Here is a 20,768-nt window from a genome sequence, read left to right as displayed (position 1 = left end):
CAACCCTGCAATGAGCAAAGAGACACCTTGTTCTTGGTGTTATTCTTCTATCAGTCAGGGGCAGATGGCAGTCCTTTGTTAATCCTAGCTTGATGCCTGGCTTGGTGGTCAAAACTGTCTTATGCCTAAGATTCATAAAAATCAAATCAAATCAAATCTATGCAGCAAAGTACAGGAGGAGGATGACAGACAGAGACCTACAGACTGCCTTGACACCCATAGACTTGCCCTCCATGCATGGCACAGTTGTTTGCCATAGACGCTTGCTTGCAGATATACCACACAAGATGGATGGAGAATGCCACCCAGGGGCCCAGCCTGCAGTAGTAGCCACCACAATGTATGAGTATGGTGTGACCATGTGGTGGTCAGATGGGAGAGACAGAACTGGAGAGCTTGAACATTATGAAGTGGTGTGAAAGCAGAGACTTGAGGGTGAAGAGGAGTAGCCTATTATGAGTGGCCAGTCCTATTACCTGGGGCCCTGGTGATGTCCCAGCCTGAGTTGACACTGAGGATTATATCTAAGTCTGTGGCTATACAACTGTAGGGTTCAGTATCAATGTCTATATTACCACCAGAGAACACGGAGATGTCCTTGGGAGAAACAGGCTCCAGGGGTTGAGCATAATTAGAGGTAATGCTCCCCACCCCTTCACCACCTGCAGTAGCTGGGAGACCTGACCCCGGGGATCATGAGACCAGAAGAGCTAGCCCTGCTCCCTCTCTGGCTATTACACTCCAGAAGGTGGGCACTGCACCATGCTAGAGCAATACAGTGGAGCTGGGCTTGATGGGGAAGGCATGGGTTAGCCGGCCCAGAGGGTGTGAGAGCGGAAGAGCTGTTTCAGCTCCTCACAACCTGTAGCACTTGGGAGAGTGGGCCAAGAACCTTGGCTGGGCATAAAAATGGAGTTAGCCCTGGAGATGTGAGTGTGAGAGAGCTGTCCCCGAGGTCATGAGAGCAGGAGATCTGACCCTACCTCTTGTTGATGGTGATGGCAGCATTGAGTGTCCTAGCTGGATCAGTGCTGAAGAACCATGGTGGTTTTGACAAGGGAGAGCTGGCAGGCTGACCAGATTAGCTATCACAAAGGCACAGATCCACAGCTCTGAATCGGCCTGCTCCAAAATCTGTATTATCTGGGAAGGGTTGGGACATGTGAAAGGGCCAATCTTGCTGTTCCAAAGCTATAGAATCTCCATGACACAGGGCAACAAGAGGACAACCTGGAGAAGTCCTGATGAGGACTCAATATTGATGGTGTTACAAAAGCCAAACATCTCAAGTCAGACCAATGACTCATTGCAATGAACATTTGCAAGTGAAGATGTGTGGACAAAGTGATACACTGTGGGACACCCTGTGGCATATACAGCTTTCGTGATGAGACGTTTTCTATGTTTTATGCTGTTGTTGTTGTTGTTGTTTGTATATGTGCTCATGTGTTTGATTTTGGGAGGGTTGCAAGGGAATGGGTAGATGAGCAGGACTAGGGTGCATGACGTGAAACTCACAAAGAATCAATAAAAGGGTTTATTAGGCCCAAACGAAGAAATATGAAAAAAAGTCTACAAAATTACCAGTGAGTTAATTTTGTGTTGGCAAGCTACTGCTGGGCATGGAGTCTACCTCTGAAGTATGACTGATATACCCAGTGAGATTCTGCTGGAGAAAACTAAGTTTTCCTTTGCAAGCATCCGCCTCCTCTTCCACATAGCTCCCTAAGCCACGAGGGGAAGAGTTTGACAATGACACACCATCCAGGGCTGAGTATTCCAAATTCTTTCTCTTTCCGAACATCGTTCGGTTGTGGGACTCTGTGTTCGTTCCCACCTACTCCAAGAGGAAGCTGCTCTGATGATGGCTGAGTGAGGCACTGACCTATGGATAGAGCCAAATCTCATTAGGAGTTCTTATATCGTTATGTTTCTTTACCAGAATAAGAGTGTTTGGTTTTCCCCACACCTGTGCCTAGGCTCAGTTTCTTGGCCACCTGAGCAGTGTCAGACAATGGTTCCATCTCATTAACTGGCTCTTAAACCCAGTCAGAAAGTGCTTGGTTACTCCTCCTACATTCTACCACTATTGCACCAGCATAACATGCGGACAGGTCACCATTGTAGATCTCAAGGTTTGCAACTGAGCTCATGGCTACATTACCCCTCTGGTATCCTGCTGGCTGGTCTTAGGCCAACTTGACACAAGCTAGAGTTATCTGCAGGGAGGGAACCTAAATTGAGGAAAAGCCTCCATAAGATACAGTTGTAAGGCATTTTCTTAATTAGCGATTGATGAGGGGGGAGGGCATGGCGGGTGGTTCTATTCCTGGGCCTTAGTTATGTTAAAAAAAAAAAAAAGCAGGCTAAGCAAAGCCATTGAAGCAAAACAAGTAAGCAGCACCCTTCCATGGCTTCTGCATCAGCTCCTGCCTCCAGGGTCCTACCCTGCTTGAGTTCTTGTCCTGACCTCCTTCAATGATGAACAGTACTGTGGAAGTGTAAGCCAAATAAACCCTTTCCTACGCACGTTGCTTTGGTCATGGTGTCTCACACAGCAGTAGTAAGCCTAAGGAAGGCAGATATTGTGCAGAGTACCTTCCAGGGCCATGAGCACAGGTAACTAGCAGCGATGGTTCTACTTCACCAGCTTAACTTATTAGACCATTTTTTACAACATTAAAAAATAAAACAAACTAGTACTTTGGACAAATATGGTCAGGAGAGATCATCAGAATCCCCAGTAGTCACATGGGACAGAAGCCCACAAAAAACAGTGGAGCAGGTCTATATCAAAACTGCGAGCAGAGCGCAGTTCTACACAGACTCTGATCCTGCAACTGAACTGCAGGTGGATTGAAGATAGTTGCAGGTGATCATTCCCTCTGAAGAGAGGATGCATCAACCAAAGAGATAGAAGACACTCAGAAAGTGGGAGAGCGTAAACCTGGACACAAGGGCCTACCACAGGCTAGAAGCCAGGAGCCTCACCTGAGTGGAGAGCCACCTCAGAGGACGTAGGCCTGTCTGACTCCGAGTGTAGGCAGTGCACAGATGTGCCTGTCTCTCAGGGAAAGTGAGGCATTTGGAGTTGTTGCTAATGATGTTAGAGTTTTGTGGTTCTGATGATTTTCCAGGTGCATTAACGATAGAGAGAGAGAGAACTAGATGAGGTAAAAAAAATGAGAAAATGATTGATGCTATTAAAAATGCAAATATCCGGGGGTTGGGGATTTAGCTCAGTGGTAGAGCGCTTGCCTAGGAAGCGCAAGGCCCTGGGTTCGGTCCCCAGCTCCGAAAAAAAGAACCAAAAACAAAAAATGCAAATATCCATAAATAAAAGAAAACAAATTCGTTATGCACTAACACAGACAAGGCAGGTAATAACATCAAATTAAGAGACAAGAATGGGGGTTGGGGATTTAGCTCAGTGGTAGGCGCTTGCCTAGGAAGCGCAAGGCCCTGGGTTCAGTCCCCAGCTCAAAAAAAAGAACCAAAAAAAAAAAAAAAAAAAGACAAGAATGGAAAACTGGATAATAGGATGAAGAAAGAACACCGTGAATAAGATTTAATGAGTTGTGATAATTCAAAACTTAAGTATTGATCCACCAAAACTATGATATAACTGTATGAGGGGGACAGAGAAACTGAATCTGCAGGGAGACACTGAGATACACACACACACACACACACACACACACACACACACACACACACACACACACGTTTATGGTACTTTCTTTTTGTGGTACTGTGATGGGCCTTGTGCTTGCCAGGCAAGACTCTAGTTATTCTTGACATATTTTTATATATACAAGTATACACACACACACACACACACACACACACACACACACACACACACACACACACATTTATGGTACTTTCTTTTTTGTGGTACTGTGATGGGCCTTGTGCTTGCCAGGCAAGAACTCTAGTAACGGAGCTTGATTCTCGCTCACACGGCCTGTTGTATCATTGAGGAGTTTCTAGTGGAATTAGCCAATGCTGGTGCAAGTACAGAGGCAGTGAGCTCCATGCCTTTCAAATGGAGCCTCTGACCTCTTCCCACCTCTGAAAATGGTGCTGTAACTAACTCTGGGTGGCTTGGGGTATTTTCACAGAGCATGCGCGGTTGGTGGAAAGAAAGTGGATAGAGCAGGAAGAGCCAAAGGATGCCCTGTGTGCCCTGGTGATGCATTGGTACGTGACTGTATACCATAGTCACCTCCGTCTTAAAAAGCAAGCTTACAAGCTGACATCTTCTTATCTTGCTGCAAAGCTACGGTCTGTGAGTGACTTTATGGTTCCAATCTCACTTAAACCCTGACCCCTGCATCTGTAGGTAAATGATAATTCTTGGATTTAAGAAGGGTGGCATGAGATGCCACCATTGGACAAAACACCACCCACATGTCTCTCTCAGCTTCTGTAGGGGCAGGACAGAGGGGCTTCACTGAATTTTTATCTCTTCAAAAGCACTTGTTCCTTGACAACTTCATGCACATATCAGATGCCTTCTGATTACTGTCATCCCCATCTTCTCTAATCTCTCTCCATCCCCTACCTACCCCCTACCTAAGATTTCCTTTTAAACATCCTTGTTTTTCTCTTCGTCCTCCTCTTCCTCTTCCTCTTCCTCTTCCTCTTCTTTTCTTTTCTGTGACCATGTGTTTGAAACTCTTCATTGGATCCTGCGGGCACTTCAGTGGGTATACAACTGAAGACTGGCTGCCCCTCTCCTCTGGATCTATCAGCAGACAATACTTTATCAAGAAGGGAGAGGCCCTAATGGATCCTTCTCAAACTCGAGTGACTTGATAAACCCAGTCTGTGTATGCCCGTTGCAGCTGAGGTCATGACCATATTGTTTCTGCCGTGCCGAGAAAATAGGATTTCACAGCCCTTCTTCCTAGCTTTTGGTTCTTAATAGTCTTCCTGCCCTCTTTTCCGAAGTGATCCCTGAACTTTGGAGATGGTGATAGAAAATGTTTTGTTTATTGCTAAGTATCCAACAACAGCATGTTCTTGGCAACTTAAAAAGCCACGGGTCTCTGCGTTCATTGCTGTCCTTTGCCAAAAAGAAACTTCTCTGATTAAGGCTTTGAGTAGCCTCTGAGTATGGGCATAAGCATAAATATTTAGAAGGCAGCTTGGCACTAAGACTATATAACTACACAAGGGTAGGAAGTTCCTCCCTAGAGCCTAGGACCTCCTGAACCATGACAGGCTCAAGATACAAGGCATGCATTTCTTCCTGTGTGATTTGGATCCATCAGGCAAGAGGAATATGTTTGCTATAAAGAACTAAAGAACCCACTGAGCTGAAGAAGTGAAAAACAAGGTTTCTTTGTTTCACAGCTGAAAAGTTCTACAAAAGCCATACATGAGAAATGACCCTCCCCAACACACACACACACACACACACACACACACACACACACACACACACACACAGAAGGTAGACTTGAATATAGGATTTTCATGTTTTTCATGATTTTGCCCAAAGCTTGTTGGGGTCTCACTAACTAAGAGGCAACATCCTAACCTATTTGAGGATCACAAGATGGTAAAACATGGCCCTTGTCCTTCTAGAAGGCAGCGTTTTGTAGAGGCTAAGACAGTGATAAGCACAGAAAAGCAGCCATGCCCAGGGAATGTTAAGGATGCACAGAAGAGGAAGTTGCTTCTTCCTTGACTGCATTCACGTGGGTGCAGTAAGAAAGGAGAATTAGGGGGGACTGACTTGGAGAAGAGAGGGCTGATGAATTAGTGAGTGCCTACCAAGCAGTGTCAGAGTCCTCCCAGGAAAAACCAGTGTTTTAGAGACAGCGTGCTGATGGATGGGCAAAGTTAAGTGGGAACAAGATGACAAGGGACAAGGTCATATCATTAGGATTTTGACTTCTGCCATCCTTCAATACAGGCACTGTTATGCCCCCCTAGAGAGGGGACAAGTACCCAGACTGCAAAAGCTCTGATGTTCACTCCTCTGTGGTCGTTATTTTCCACCTTGAGTTTTGTCCTGTTATTACTGGAATTTTGTATTCGCAGATATCATTTCCTATTCTGACACTTGTGGTACGTTTTTTGACAGACGTGAAATTCTTCTCCTGGATTGGAGGGGAGAGGGATGCATCTAGTAAGCCCCACTGTCATAAACGCAATAATGCTGTTTGCAGAGCCCAGTCGCTCATACCAGTCGGAAAACACAGACAAACAAGTATTGGAAGGTGCCAGCTGGCTGCAGACTGCCTGGCCTCCCTCCCCTGGACCAGACTTTGCAGAAAGAGACCTGTCCCTTAGCAGAGCTCTGGGGCCCTTCTGTCTCTCAGATATGCTCAAGGCTAGTTAGACTGTAATCAGTTCCCCATGAAGCAAACCTAAATATCAACAGTATCTCCAGGATCCTGTCCCCTTGAGAAGACTCTGGATAATGATCACGGTTGGACCTGGTAGGAGAAGATTGATAGACCTCTCTCCTAAGAATGGCCATTCCATGGGCTGTGCATTTAACCACATGGACGTCTGGATTCCTGCTGTTTGAGGGAAATCCTTCTCATTAGAGTTGGAAAAGGTAGCATTAGGACTCCTGCATTCCTGTCTGGCTTCTCTGGGAAGCTTTGCTCATGAGAAGTGTGGCATTGAGACATGGAGGCAAGGTCCTTAAGTGAAGATGACCAGATTCTGTCCGTCCCGTACTTCACAAACGCCTAACGCTACTCTGTGTTGGTGTCTTCTCCCTGGAAAGGAAATAGAGAGTAATTTCTAAATCATCATCGCAGGTCTCCCTTTCCACATGGCCACTGTACCAGGAGGGCAAAGGGAGCAGAAATGGTGAGCAGGTTTGAGATGGTGAAGAGTTTGAGAGCCGGTGACTATGATGAAAAGAATTTCCAGGAGTCAGTTTCAGAGAGACAGCTCATTTTGCTGTTCCAGGGGTAAAGTACATAAGGGTTCTTAGGGTGAAGGGGCAGAAGGGCTGATTGGTCACAACACAGCACCTAATTATCATGCAGGCAGAGGACTTATATACTGAGTCATTCAATGTTTGCAGGAGGCTTTGCATAGGGTCATCCTCCAAATAAGACCACGCATCTGTGCTTAGACACTCTCCAAACAAGGTCAGACAGGGAAAGGGAAGCCCCGCAGAGAAAGGGAGACCTCCAGTTTTTAAAATTTTTTTCAATCTCTTTTAAGTTTTATTTATTTCTTTATTCGTTCATTCATTTTATTTAATTTATTTAGCTGAGCTTGGAGAGCTATCTGGACATGGTAGTCTGTGACCTTAAATAGCAGGGTTCTTCAGCACATTATCTTAGAGATTAAGAAACGAGTGTAGTAAGACTCGCTTTAGAAGGACTTGCAAAAGAAATCCTGGTACTGGCTGACTTCACGCACTGAGTCTGTGACCTTGACCACTGCAGTACTTTTGAGAGCTGGATACCATATCAGGATTTTGTGAGGCTCTGGACCTCCCCACCCCAACCCTGTGTCTCCAAACAGGTGCCTTCTTATGATGCAAACCAGGTTCAGATTCACCACCTACAATTTTAGAAATCACCTCTGGTTCACCCACATTTCATATACTTTCTCCCCCAAACACCCCAAACACTCTAACCTGCTTAGAGTCTTCTTTAAAATCTGGTCCTTGGAGCACACACAGCTAGCCCGAGTGGAATAAACCTATCACTTCCTTCATTCTGGATATCATGTTCCTATTAAGACCCCCCAGCACTCATTAGGTGATTTCTGGTTTAACTCGCTTTGCCTACACATGTTAAACAATCCACGTATCTCTCAGCCGTCTCTTATATGGCCTTTTTGCTAGTTCCAGAAGACAGTTTCCCTCTCTATGTTTGTATCCTCCAACAGAGGATGACAGCCTTCTATAAGAGCCACCCACCACCTAAGAAATTTGTTTTCAAAAGAAACCAGCTAGTGTCTTGCATACACTCAAGATCAAGGCACACATCTTGCAATTTCTTATTTTCCTGTTACCCTGGCCTGAGTGATGATGCTATAGTCACCAAAGTTACCATGCCTTCCATGGGGGCTGTCAAGTCACACGGGGTCTCTACACTGCTGTTCCTTGCTATCCAATGGGAATTGGTTTCAGAACCTCCCACAGAAACCAATTATCTCTGTGTGTAAAAGAGTGTGTTATTTGTGTATGAATAATATACTTCTTAAAGACTCCACATCACCTCTAGATGACTTATGATACATAATAATGTAAAGACAGTGACAATAGTTATTAGGTTGTGCTGTTTGGGGGTGGGTGATGACAAGTGAGGGATTCTGTATATCTAATAAAGTTGCCATTTTAAAAATTATTATCCTTGAATAATTCTTTGGATCCCGTTGGCACTGTGCCATTTATGGCAAACGACAGAGGAAATGCCTTCTACATGGAGGTTTGTTTCCTAGAGAGCTACCAGATGGGCTTCCTATAAAGGCATAACAGAGACACATATCAGTGAGAATTAGGTTAACAAGCTGAGGGCCACTGCCGAGCCCTCTATACAAATGCCTTCAATTAAGAAAGAGGTCCAGAATGTGAAGTATCCCACTGAAGGCTTCCCAAATAGATTTGAGCCCAAGTCTTCCTGCTGTACGTCTGGGACGTGGCCTGTACTCTCTTGCTCAATTTTTCACTTCTAACCTCAATGCTTTGTTTCAGATTCTCAGTTACCGGGGAATATGCCCCACCCCTAATATCAGAAGATACATGCTGTATTAAATATTTAAAATCCCAACACAGGGTTTCAACCCCACCTTTGGTTATTGAGCACCCATATAAAAAACACGCACAGCATATACATATTTAATATGACTTAAGCAGCATAAGAGCTGAGCAACTGGGGCTGGAGAAATGGCTCAGCGGTTAAGAGTTCCGACTGCTCTTCCAGAGGTCCTGAGTTCAATTCCCAGCAACCACATGGTGGCTCACAACCATCTGTAATGAGGTCTGATGTGTCTGAAGACAGCTACAGTGTACTCGTATACATTAAATAAATAAATAAATAAATCTTTAATAAAAAAAAAAAAGAGCTGAGCAACTGCCTACCCTCTATGCTGCTAGAACCTACTTTCCTATTGATAACCCCAAGTTATTACTTACCGTGATGGTTTGTGTACTTGGCCCAGGGAGCGGCACTATTTGAAGCTCTGGCCCTGTTGGAGTAGGTGTTTCACTGTGGGTGTGGGCTTTAAAACCCTGATCCTAGCTGCCTGGAAGCCTGTATTCTGCTAGCAGCCTTCAGATGAAGATGTAGAACTCTCAGCTCCTCCTGCCCCATGCCTGCCTGGACACTGCCATGTTCCCACCTTGATGGTAATGGACTGAACCTCTAAATCTGAAAGCCAGCCCCAGTTAAATGTTGTCTTTATAAGAGTTGACTTGGTCATGGTGTCTGGAACAAGAAGCTATAACATTGATGTTGCCTTGGAGACCCCAAGATGTTCAAGATGCCAGAGCCATGGTCTATCTGCTGAGGAAGGCTGCTAACAGGGTGTGGAACCAGCCCAGGAGAAAAAAGTTTGTTGCAGTCAACAAAGATGAGAAAGAAGTTGGAGATCTAAAGACCATTTTGACATCAGACATAGAGATGCAGAGTTTGGAGTTTGCCCAGCTGGTTTCCTGTCTTGCTTTGGGGATTACAGTAAAGTGATTGGCTAGATCTCAGAAGAGACTTTGAACTTTGAACTTTTAACATTGTCGAGACTGCTATAGACTATGATGACTTATAAAGCTAGACTCAATATATTTTGCATTATGCTATGTTTATGTATGGCCCCCACAGACTCATATGTCTGAACAAGCCTGTGGACACTAGAGAGTGGAATGTGATGGTTTGTTTATGCTCGGCCCAGGGAGTAGCACTATTAGAAGGTGTGATCCTGTTGGAGTAGGTGTTTCACTGTGGCTTTAAAACCCTTATCCTAGTTGCCTAGAAGCCAGTATTCTGCTAGCAGCCTTAAAATGAAGATGTAGAACTCTCAGCTCCTCCTGCACCATGCCTGCCTGAATGTTGCCGTATTCCTGCTTTGGTGATAATGGATTGAACCTCTGAACCTGTAAGCCAGTTCTAATTAAATGTGGTCCTTATAAGAATTACCTTGGTCATGGTGTCTGTTCACAGCAGTAAAACCCTAACTAAGACACTTACCATTTACTTTGCTCCATCTGACCTTCTCTTAACTCTAATTGGGCAGCCCTGAGGGCCATGCTGTCTTGGCCTTTAACCCATGGCATCTTCGTTCCCTTCCTGTGCATTCTTCTTCTGCTCCCACTCCTCTAACCCCAAGCCTGGGAAAACCTAAATCCACATGTGTGTCTTCTGCCCAGCTATTGACTGTTGGTATCTTTATTTACTGATCACAATTGACTAGGAACAGGGTCACTTAGCTAGCTCTAGGGTCTATGTGCTGACTCTCATTTCTGGGGCACCCAGTTTTGAGGACTCAAATTAGCCTTAGAATGCAAGCAGCATCTTGCCGACCCACTACCGATATGACAATAACTTCCTGTGTCCCCAGCTCTTCACCCCATGTGCTCACTGAAGCCCCAGGAGGTAAGAGATGCAGAGGATCTGTCAGGTACACAGACCGTCTTTGGCAGTACCCTCTATCCGGGCCAGCCTGTTCAGGCTTTCTGATTCCAGCACCCATCTCTGTCACTGGAAACCAATGACAAAGCACAAAAAAAACTCTGGCCAGTCCAGCTACCTTGCAGGTGACATCTTTCTGGCCACTTGGCTACTGTGAACAGTTTTCCTCTGCCACTATGACTTGTCCCATATGTAACTATATTGCTCCTAGATGTCTACACCCATGGAATGGGACAGTCTTCACACACAGGACAAACCACAGACTCTAGGCCCTCCCCTGAATACAGAGAACAGGACCTCCCGGCCTGGGCCCTGCACTGGCTTCTGGATTTATAGGCCCTGAGGGCAAGGTCAGGAGGATTTCTTGTCAAGGGTGGGAAAGGTGTGTTAGAATACAGGCCCCAAAAGGGCCTTAGGGAGCTCAGGCAAGAGGAAAAGTACTGAACTTAGAGTCAAAACCCTGGGCTTGAGGTATGACTTTGCAATGTCATAGCTATATGACCTTGGGGTGATTGTATAACTTTTCTTCCTCTCACTTTCTATTCCAAAATGGCCAAACTGGGCTTGACCTGTGTGACAGGTAAACACTGCTCGTCCTCAGTTTCTCTCTATACAAAAATCAAGTGCAACCAGGAACTGGAAGTCCTCAGCTCTCCTCTGAGTCTTCTGAGCCGTGTATGGTGGAGGCCACCCTACGATCTTCAACTGTGGCGCTGAGACAGGAACATTTCTCTGAATGCCTCTGGGGGATACCTGGAGCTGGGAAATGGAGGTTTTGGGTAACAAGGATGTTCTATGGAGCATAGAGAAGACAAATGGGACCTGGTTTAGGCATGGCTCCCAGGAAATGGAAACTTTGCTCTCACAAGGATCTTGGCAGAACTTCTAAAGCAGCAGTCACAGTAACCTACCTCAGCCCGGCCCTCACAGAGCATGTAGGTGTTAGTAGGTACATTGACTGGTTTGACACAAGCCAGAGTCATCAGAGAGAAAGTAGCCTCAGTTGAGGAAATGCCTCTGTGCGATACAGCTGAAAGGCATTTTCTCAATTAGTGATCAATGGGGAAGGGCTCAGCCCACGTGGGTGGTGCCTTTCCTGGGCTGGTGGTCTTGGATTCTATAAGAAAGGTTGAGCAAGGCATGGGAAGGAAGCCAGTATTGGCATCCCTCATGGCTTTTGCATCAGCTCCTACCCCTTAAGCCCCTTGAGTTCCTATCTTGACTTCCTCCAATGATGGATTATAGTCTACAAGTGTAAGCCTTTCTTCCCCAACTTGCTTTCCAGTCATGGAGCTCCCTTGCAGCCTAGAAACCCTGACTAATACAGGATGTGACCAGCTAAAGACAGAAAACAACCTCAGAGAGGGATGAAGACTGAGTCTGGCCCCACCGGCCCTTAGCCAGGTCAGCAATCTGTCCCTGTTACCCCAGTTACTGATATCATGGAACGAGAGTGACCTAGGGCATATCCATTGCCCACCATGAGCGCATCTGTGCAGTCAACACAGGACTTTACCCTTTCTGGCTCTATGCACAGAAAGTAGAGGCACCATAATCTCTCTCTCTCTCTCTCTCTCACACACACACACACACACACACACACACACACACACACACACACACACCACACACTTTATAGAAAAACAGCTAAGGAGCAGAAGAGGAAGCTCCCTCCTCCCAGACTCTCATCAACACCCCATGTTCTTGGTCTATTCCTTGAGGAGCACTGGTGGCTGCCAGGTTTCAAGGGAGAGGAGTTGCAGACACCAGTTGCCCAATGGGTGCTATCTGATGCTATTGAAAAGGAAAGCTGGACAATCAATCTCTTTTCCATGATCCTCTTTCAGGATCCTGGCCTTCTTAAAATTCTTCAATCCGAAACAGAGGTAGCGAACTCTTACTCCAAGAAGCAAGAGTTTCCTCTCTTAACCCAGTAAACCTCAGTCAGGGTCTCAAGTAAACCACAGCAGCTGAGGGTGAGGATTTGCATAAAGGCGGTCTTAAAAAATCCCCTTTAAACTGGGTATGGTGGTGCATGCCTTTGATCACAGCACTCCAGAGGCAGAAGCAGGCAGATCTCTGTAAGTTCAAGGTCAGCCTGGTCTATAAAGCAAGTTCCAGGACAGCCAGGGCTGTTATACAGAGAAACCCCATCTAAAAAGAAGAAAAGAAAAAAAGAAACAAACAAGCAAACAAACAAACATACAAAACCCTTCCCTTTAGAAAAAGTCCAACCCCTTCTTGTCTTCATGTAGAAATTGAGCTTTGATATTGGAGAAAATCAGTGGAGGGAGGGGAGAGGACCCTTTAATTTTTGTTTCATTTTTTGAGGGGGTTATTTTGTCTTTGTTCTTTGTTTTGAAGAGGGAGAATGGAAGGGAGAAGTGAAGAGGTGAGAAGAAGAGGGGAGGGAAGAGGTGGGAAGGGAAGGGAAGAACAGAGCAGAGCACACATGGTGGGAAATAGGGACCCCTGTGCTCTCCTCGGCACTTTCCAGGAAAAGGCAGCCTCATTCAACAGCTCTAACTTTATGCCCCACTGAGCACAGCCTTCCTCCTTCCTCAATAGCCCAAACCAAAAGCACTCAGCCCAAGCCACTCTTGACAGATTGCAGATCCACCCAGCGATATTGACTCCACATGCAGCCGGCTCCCGCAGAGAGCCCTGTGCGGATGGAGCTACCCTGTGTATAGTAGTTACTAGGAAGATTACGGGGCTCGCTGACTATGAGTTAAAGAATTAGCCTTCCTGTCTAGGCATCGAAAGCTTGATGGCAATTACAGAGCTGGGTGTGCTTGGGGGATGGCTCTGCAGGAAAGGGGTTGTTTGGACCTGCAAGGGGATCTCAGTACCATGTCACTTGTTGGGGTATCTTGGAGAACAGCCTGCCTGACCTCCACAGAGAGTCGCCATCCTCTTAGTGAACTGCATTTCTGCTATTTATACACTAACCTGACAGCTTATTCATCTGCCGTGTTTGAAGACACCCTAGGGGGCAGAGAATAGAGCTTTACTTGGCACACGTCTAAATTCTGCCATAGTCACATTTTGAGATAAAGCCAGCAAAGAGTTCCAGAGTGCATGACTTAAATGATGGGCAGCCAGTGTGACGATGGTGAGGTAAGGAAATGCTTGCCCATCGGCCCTCCTCTGATGGCCCGGCACAAGGCAGCTCCTGAAAAGGCAGAAACCTTTGAGGGTAAGATCTGAGGATGGCAACTCTGATGTTTCCAAAATCCAGAGAGCGCCCTCATTCTACCGTATGTCGTGTGTCAGTTGGCTTTCCAGCGCTGTAACAAATGCCTGCCCTAATAAAACATTAAAAAAAAATTAAAATGTCAGCCTGGGCTCACGAATTTGTAGGTTCCATTCTGATTGGCTGATGGCAAGAAGCATATCTTGGTGTGCACATCCTAAGGGAAGCCCAAGAAAAAGCAAAGAAATCCACCACATGCTAGGAGATAGAAGAGCAGGAAAAAGAAAGGCAGGGACCCACTGTCTCTTCCAAGGGCGCGTCTCCAATGACACGAGGACTTCTCCGTAGGTTCCATGTCTAAAGGAGGGCACCACCTCCCTACTACACCAAGCTGGAGGGCCCAGCTTTAACACAGGGACCTTTGAGGCTGTCTCAGATGCAAACCCTTTTTGGTCATGAAGGAAAAACCGTCCCAACTGACACTTCAGAATCCTGAAAGATACAGATGGCCGCTGTACTCTCTGTGGTAGAGAGAGGAGAGAAGCCACTGCAAAGAAGGTGGACTGAGAGTCCCCACAGAGGTCTTTAGTGAGTAACCAGATCCCTTCCCTAACCCAGCCCGGGAGGAAAAGTGCCCTAGCCTTTCCAAAAAGCTAATGATTTGATCTCTAGAGAGCAGACAACCCAAGATCCTGAACAGCTAGCACCAATAAAGATGGCTTATTTATACCCCAAAGAGATTGGGCGAACATATTCACACCATATCCATATCAAGATGAACATATCCACACTCCATATCAAGATCCCAAACTCTTCACTTCAGTCCCAGATGGCTGGCAGCCAGGGTTCTACCCTCCAGGTAAGAGTTGAAAGAGCTGTGTTCCCCGGGACGCTGGCTACCTCAAAAGTAGGATCCATGTTTGTACAGTGAAAGGCTCAGTCAGACTGTCCTCAGGGGAGCTGACGGTACCAAATCCTAGCCACGGCCTGGAGTTTTCTCTTGCCAGGATACTAGATATTTGAGGAGAACCAGGCATGAAGAATACGTCTAGGAGAAAACAGTTCAACAACAAGAAAACATCAAACAGAAAAGACTCTGAGGACAATATGGACAGGCAAACAAGTCACAATGGAGGCCCCTGGAAACTGTACAAGAGAGAAGAACATGAAGTTTTCAGAGACGGTGTTAAGAGACACAGCTGAGGCACAGAGCAAAAATACAAAGGGAAGCAGGTGAGAAAGATTCCCTGCGCAGGTCAGCTCTGAGTAGAACTGTCTAGTCGTAGTGACCTCTAAGCTGTCCAGTTAGCATGGCAGCATAGCTCCCGTTCAGGCAAGAAATGGGAAGAGTGCAAGCATGAGGTGGGGATGGCAGGGGAGGGGGCAAACCTAAGTCTCCATCTGCAAGGGGTCTGCCAAGAAGTGTTGCTGTAGGAATGTCCTTTGGGACAGGCAGTCGTGTCAAAAGAAATGGAAGGCTGTGAGGTGGAGGAAGACGAATCCAAATTGTTCTCACTTCAATCCACAGCAATGGGACGCCTCAAGCACGTGCGTATATTACTCTAATAAAAACGAAAACTACAGACGAAAAGGGAAACCAAAGTAGACGCAATTGTACTTAATGTAGAATCTTTTGCAGCCACGAGATGGCGCCATTGGCACCTTGTGAAAACAACTAGACCCAGCACGCTGATTAATGATCCACACTTGTCAACGTTTTCCCATAAGACAGAATTCATGGGGGGGGGGGTCTTTGGTTGTTATTTGGTTTGGTTGCTGCAAACATATATGCTATGAGGTGAAATAAACCCTTTCCTCCCCAATTATCTGGTCCTGGTGTTTATCACAGCAATAGAAACCTTATCTAAGACACAAGCCCTCCCAGAGGTCAGTGTATTGGTTTACTAGACTTCTAATATCATATACTTAAGCAAGAGAATGTTCTCTCTCAAAGTTCCAGAAGCAGTGGGTCCACTATCAAGATGCTGAAGGGCTGGTTCCTCATAAGCCTTCTCTGTCCCCCTTGGCTTGGAATCAATTGTCTTCTCTTTGTGTCTTCTTAAGGACTCTCATCTTTGCATAACAATTCCTGGTATCTCTCTGTGTCCAAATGTCCTTTCCTTATAAAGGTATAAGCCAAATTGGATTAGAGCTCTCCATGATATCCTCATAGTGATTTAATTAATTCTTCATAGGCCCTGTCTCCAAATACAGTCACTTACCCAAGGTACTAGACTTTCATCTTGAGTATTTGGTTGGGACACAGGGCAGACCATAACGGATAGAAATATGGCTCTGGAATCTAACAAAATCTGTTCTGCAAAGAGCTTGGAGACATTGTTGCTGACTGTACCAGCCAGAAGGGCACTCTCTCCTTTGGGCCTGTTTCTCAGAGTCTGTTGAGAAAGTGGCAGGCAATTACTTACAGGAAGCATCTTTGAGAGCATAGTAGGCATTCAGATAATTACAATGTGCCACCTACAGTCCTCTCCCCAAATCCCTGTAGCACCTCCCTCCCCCAACCACACACATCTAATCCTGGAACCCAGGGAGCTCACCTGGCCATATCTGGTCCCTACCCACCCTCTCTTCTGGGAAAATCCTGGCCTCTGTTCCAGACTCATTCTCTTCATAGGCCTGAAGTCAGAAGTCAGCCCCAGCTGGCTGCTGGATTGCTCTCTCCGGGCTTCATTAGCATTCTTAGCAGTTACACACCATAACCCAACTCTTCGAGAGGAATTAAAATCCCCGTTGTGAATTTGACTTCCCCTGTACACCTGCTGACCTCCCCAATTTTGTAGGAGGTGTTTTTGATCCAAGTCCACCATGATGCTTGTTTTTATCTCTTACACATCTCAAAGTGTCCTAAGCATCTCGGGCCGGCTGGTGAATGTGAAATGCCTCAACGATTCCCCTTAACCACTGCCTGGCCCAGCCCCCAACGATTCCCCTTAACCACTGCCCGACTCAGCCCCCAGTGAATAACTGCACACTTGCCCCTTGCCCTACACGTATTGCACAAATACAAGTCCTCTCCATCCAAGCCAAGCACACAGCATCCAGTTCCCCCACAATGGGATGTCTCCCCCACGGTAACCAGCACACCTTATGCAAAAATAAAGCTAGCATATATTTCTTTCCCCTTCTTTGAAATTATACAGACACAAGTTTTTACTATTGAAACTGTAGCAACCTTGGGCTAATAAACGTTCTTTCTTCTAAAGTTGGGAACTTTTACCGTTTTCATTGAAAGGAATCAGTTTAAGACTGTGGGGTCTGTGCTGCCTCAGAGATATTAATAAGCAAGGTAGTGAGAGGTTGACATTAGCATTGGCTGCCAAGTCCGTGACGTGCCCGGGTGAGTCGGTCTCTCACACAGTGTAGACATCCTGTGCCTTGATAGGACAGGGCAAGATGCGTGACATTTCATGACGCTACTCAGACTCACACACAATGCCAAACCTATAAATTGAGTATTTCTGAAATTCCCCATTTGGTTTCTTCAGATCACAGCTGCTGCCTGCTGGGAACTGACACCAGAGAAAGTGTAACAGTGAGTGTGGAGTGACTGCCGTGTTCATGGCCAGTGTTCACTGATTGGATAGCCGTGTGTGGATAACTGTGTGTGTGTGTGTGTGTGTGTGTGTGTGTGTGTGTGTGTGTGTGTGTGTGTGTGTGTACTCATGTGCACATGCAACTTTAGTATAAAGCAACCATAAGAACAGAAAGAGTCAAATTCAGGTTTTCATGTTGCTAATTCTTGAGGGTAAAGGAGATGCTACTGTAAGAGGCTACAGCTTATTTTTCTAGTTTTTTGAGTTGCACAGATGCCAGCTATTAATTAAATATCGAGGAAACCTCATTGATTGATATCTACTGTTCCTGGAGAGTTTATTAACGGACACGGGGACGGACGAGAGATTTTCCTAGCATGAGAAAACAGTACTTAAAATATTTGTCTTAAAAGGGATTTAGTTAGGACTTCGGAGTATAACTCCGAATGGATTCTTTTAATTAATATTTTATCTGGCAGGAAATATTTATGAGACATTACTGGCCTCATAAATGCAAATGGAATTTCTATAAATAGGAGAAAAAAAGTAGTTTTCCTCTAAGTGTCATATTCTAAAGAGAAAAACTTTAACTGCCAATTCGGTTCCTGCTCATGAAAGAAGGGGAAAGAAGCAGATGAAAGGAAAGGGAGGAGGTGTGTCTGCATGCTAATTAACAGTGACAGCACAATCGGCTACCTTCTTGCATCTCACATTAATTTCCAGACAATGAAAGACACACTTAGCACCTGTCAAGCTTGCTAAGTAGTTCTAAGTAGTTCTAAGTCATCGACCAGTGGTGTCATTTATCCTTAGATGCCATTTGTACTCTGTCCCAGACTTGGGCTAGAAACGTCCAGACCACCCTACGTTTCTGAACACTAATCAGGACTAAAAATCCCACCCACCACCTCTCACGTTCCAGGCCCAGGCTAAACACTGGACCTAGAGTGTTCTGCCTCCAGTTCAACCCTGGGAGAAGGTTGTCGAAGCAGTCCTGCCCACTCCAATTTGTTACAGATCTGCCCTGTTCCACCATGAGGCACACGGAATGCCTTGCTCTCTACAGCAATCCAAAAGCCACTGCTGCTACAGGGCGGGACACGAAGCCAAGACTCAGCCAAAGCTTCATGTTGGGCACGAGCTGGATCTCTGAGCAACACAGCCTAGCTACTCCTGACAACCAGGACACCAAGAGTTAAATGCTCCCTACCGAGCATTAAACCAACACCTAATGGATGTGCTGACTAGTTTTATGACAACTTTACGTAAGCTAAAGTCATCTGAAGGAAGAGAACCTCAGGTGTGAGAATAACTCCATAAGAGCTGGCTGTAGGGCATATTCTTAATAATGACTGATGGGGAGGGTTCAGCCCACTGTGGGTAGTTCTATCCTTGGGCTGGTGATCCTGGATTCTATATTAAAGCAGGCTGAGCAAGCCATGATGAGCAAACAAGTAAGCAGCACCCCTCCGTGGCCTCTGCATCAGCTCCTGCCTCCAGGTTCCTGTCCTGCTTGAGTTCCTGCCCTGACTTCCTCCAGTGATGGACTACGATGTGGAAGTATAAGCCAGATAAACCCTTTCTCTCCCAACTTGCTTTTGGTCACGGTGTCTCATCACAGCACTAGTAACCCTGACTAGGACAATGGATGAGCACCAAGACGATCAAAGTCCCTTGAGGGACAGACAGGCGGTCTCCTGTTTAAGAGTGAGGTGCTGGCTTGGAGGCAGTCGGCTCTGTCTGGGTAGGCTAGGACTGTGGCTCCTGGGTGCTAGGACTGTGGCTCCTGGGTGCTGCTTTGCAGCATAGCCATGTAGATACATGTCAGACTCTGTGTCAGGCACTCTTCTCCTTGTCATGGAATAAACCAGCTTCCTGACCATGGACCTCATTCACATGATAAATAATTCCCCCAAACACCAGAGCTAGGACCTGGGGATACACGAGCACCACTCAGGCTGTGTTTGTTTGTAGGGGCCAAAGATATCTTACTGAAAGCCTGGTATTGGGGTGCCGAACCCCAAAGACTGGGTAACAGACAGGGAGGGGTTAGAGTTGGCACCACTGAAGGCACCAGCAGATAGTCACCTGCTGGCTCTCCCAGACAGCAACCCTCCCTCCCTGTGCAAGGACATTCCTGTCTTTGCTACAGTTGATGAGAATTGAAGAAGAGAGAGAGTCCTCTGTTCGGCCCCCAGAGCAGCAGCCAATGTGGTCTATACATGGAGAATGTCACACAGAAAATGAAATACAATCAAGAGATCTATGCAGGGAAATTGGATATGGAATAAGGTACACAGACTGGAAGCTTGGTGGGTGTGGGAGCTTGAGACCTGGGGATTCTGGGGCGGGGTGCCATCGGTGGGCTGCTTTCTGTTCAGCACGAGTGTTAGGACAACAACATACACAGAACGTCATTTCAGGAGAAAGTGGAGAGTGAGAGGTAAGGCCACCCACCTTACCTGAAGATGGCTCAGGTCTCACTTTTCTTTCAAGGGAAGACCGTATCCATTTCAATGAATAGCCATTCCCACCTAGCTATAGACTACCCAGGAGAAGGTGCCCTAAGCAGAATGCCCCAACAAAAGACCAACTTCCTTTCTCCCTCCTCCCTTCTCTAGACTTTCACCTCCATCCAGCGTTTCAGAGCCTCATAATCTGGTCCGGTCTCAAAAGCCAGATACATCAGTGTTGTTTTAAGGCTTAAGGTGCCCACTGGACTGGGACTCCGGAGTTCCAGGGGAACGTCCCCACCTGATGCATCTGGCGTCTGGAAGGGAACGGAAGTTCTGTCAACAGCCCCCTCAAAGGGCCCAGAGTGACCGAGCAGTCACCCCCTACAAGGCTCTGAGCCTGCATTTTCTGCCCTAAGAGTTTCTTCTGTCTGCTCCTCTGCACCCACTAAACACAGGCGCTCGGGCGCTCACACACGCGCGGGGGCGCTTACACATGAGGGCGATCACACACACGCACACGCACACGCACACGTGAGCTTTCCCACATACACACGGGAGATTCTCACACACATCTGACTGGCGCAGGTCTCTAACCCTCGCTTCGGCGTGACCAGAAGCGTGGGAGGGAGCACCAACAAGGAGGTCTTGGAGGGAGATGGCGGTCCAAGGGAGAAGGGGAAATAGTGGGCAAGAGAGTAGGGAGGAGGCTGCCAGCTCGTCCAGCACCGGACTCCTTCCCAAGTGACTGCGACCCCAAAAGCCCCCACCCATCTCTACCATTGTGCATGCATTTCCCCCATTACTGCCTTTCCTTGTGGTTCTCCTTTGCCTGTGGCCCTTTAAATCGCGTTCTATCCAGAGATTCAATTGTAGGGGGACAGAAGAAAGAGGAAGGGGGGGGGGACCGGCAGGGTTAGGGAGGGGGAAGAGAGGAGGGCGGAGAGGAGAG

At 46.6% G+C, this 20,768-nt stretch overlaps 1 non-coding gene across 1 annotated transcript; it reads left to right on the top strand.

Annotated features, from left to right (window-relative positions):
- LOC116908378 lies at positions 1 to 138 on the top strand. The gene has a single exon (XR_004388925.1). It is a non-coding gene; the product is annotated as a small nucleolar RNA SNORA48 (small nucleolar RNA).
- Positions 139 to 20,768: the final 20,630 nt, after the last annotated feature.

This window comes from Rattus rattus, chromosome 8, assembly GCF_011064425.1.
Source record: "Rattus rattus isolate New Zealand chromosome 8, Rrattus_CSIRO_v1, whole genome shotgun sequence".
In the NCBI taxonomy this organism is placed as follows: Eukaryota; Metazoa; Chordata; class Mammalia; order Rodentia; family Muridae; genus Rattus; species Rattus rattus.
The sequence above is the reverse complement of the archived record's forward strand: the minus strand, read 5'-3'. Positions and strand labels throughout refer to the sequence as shown.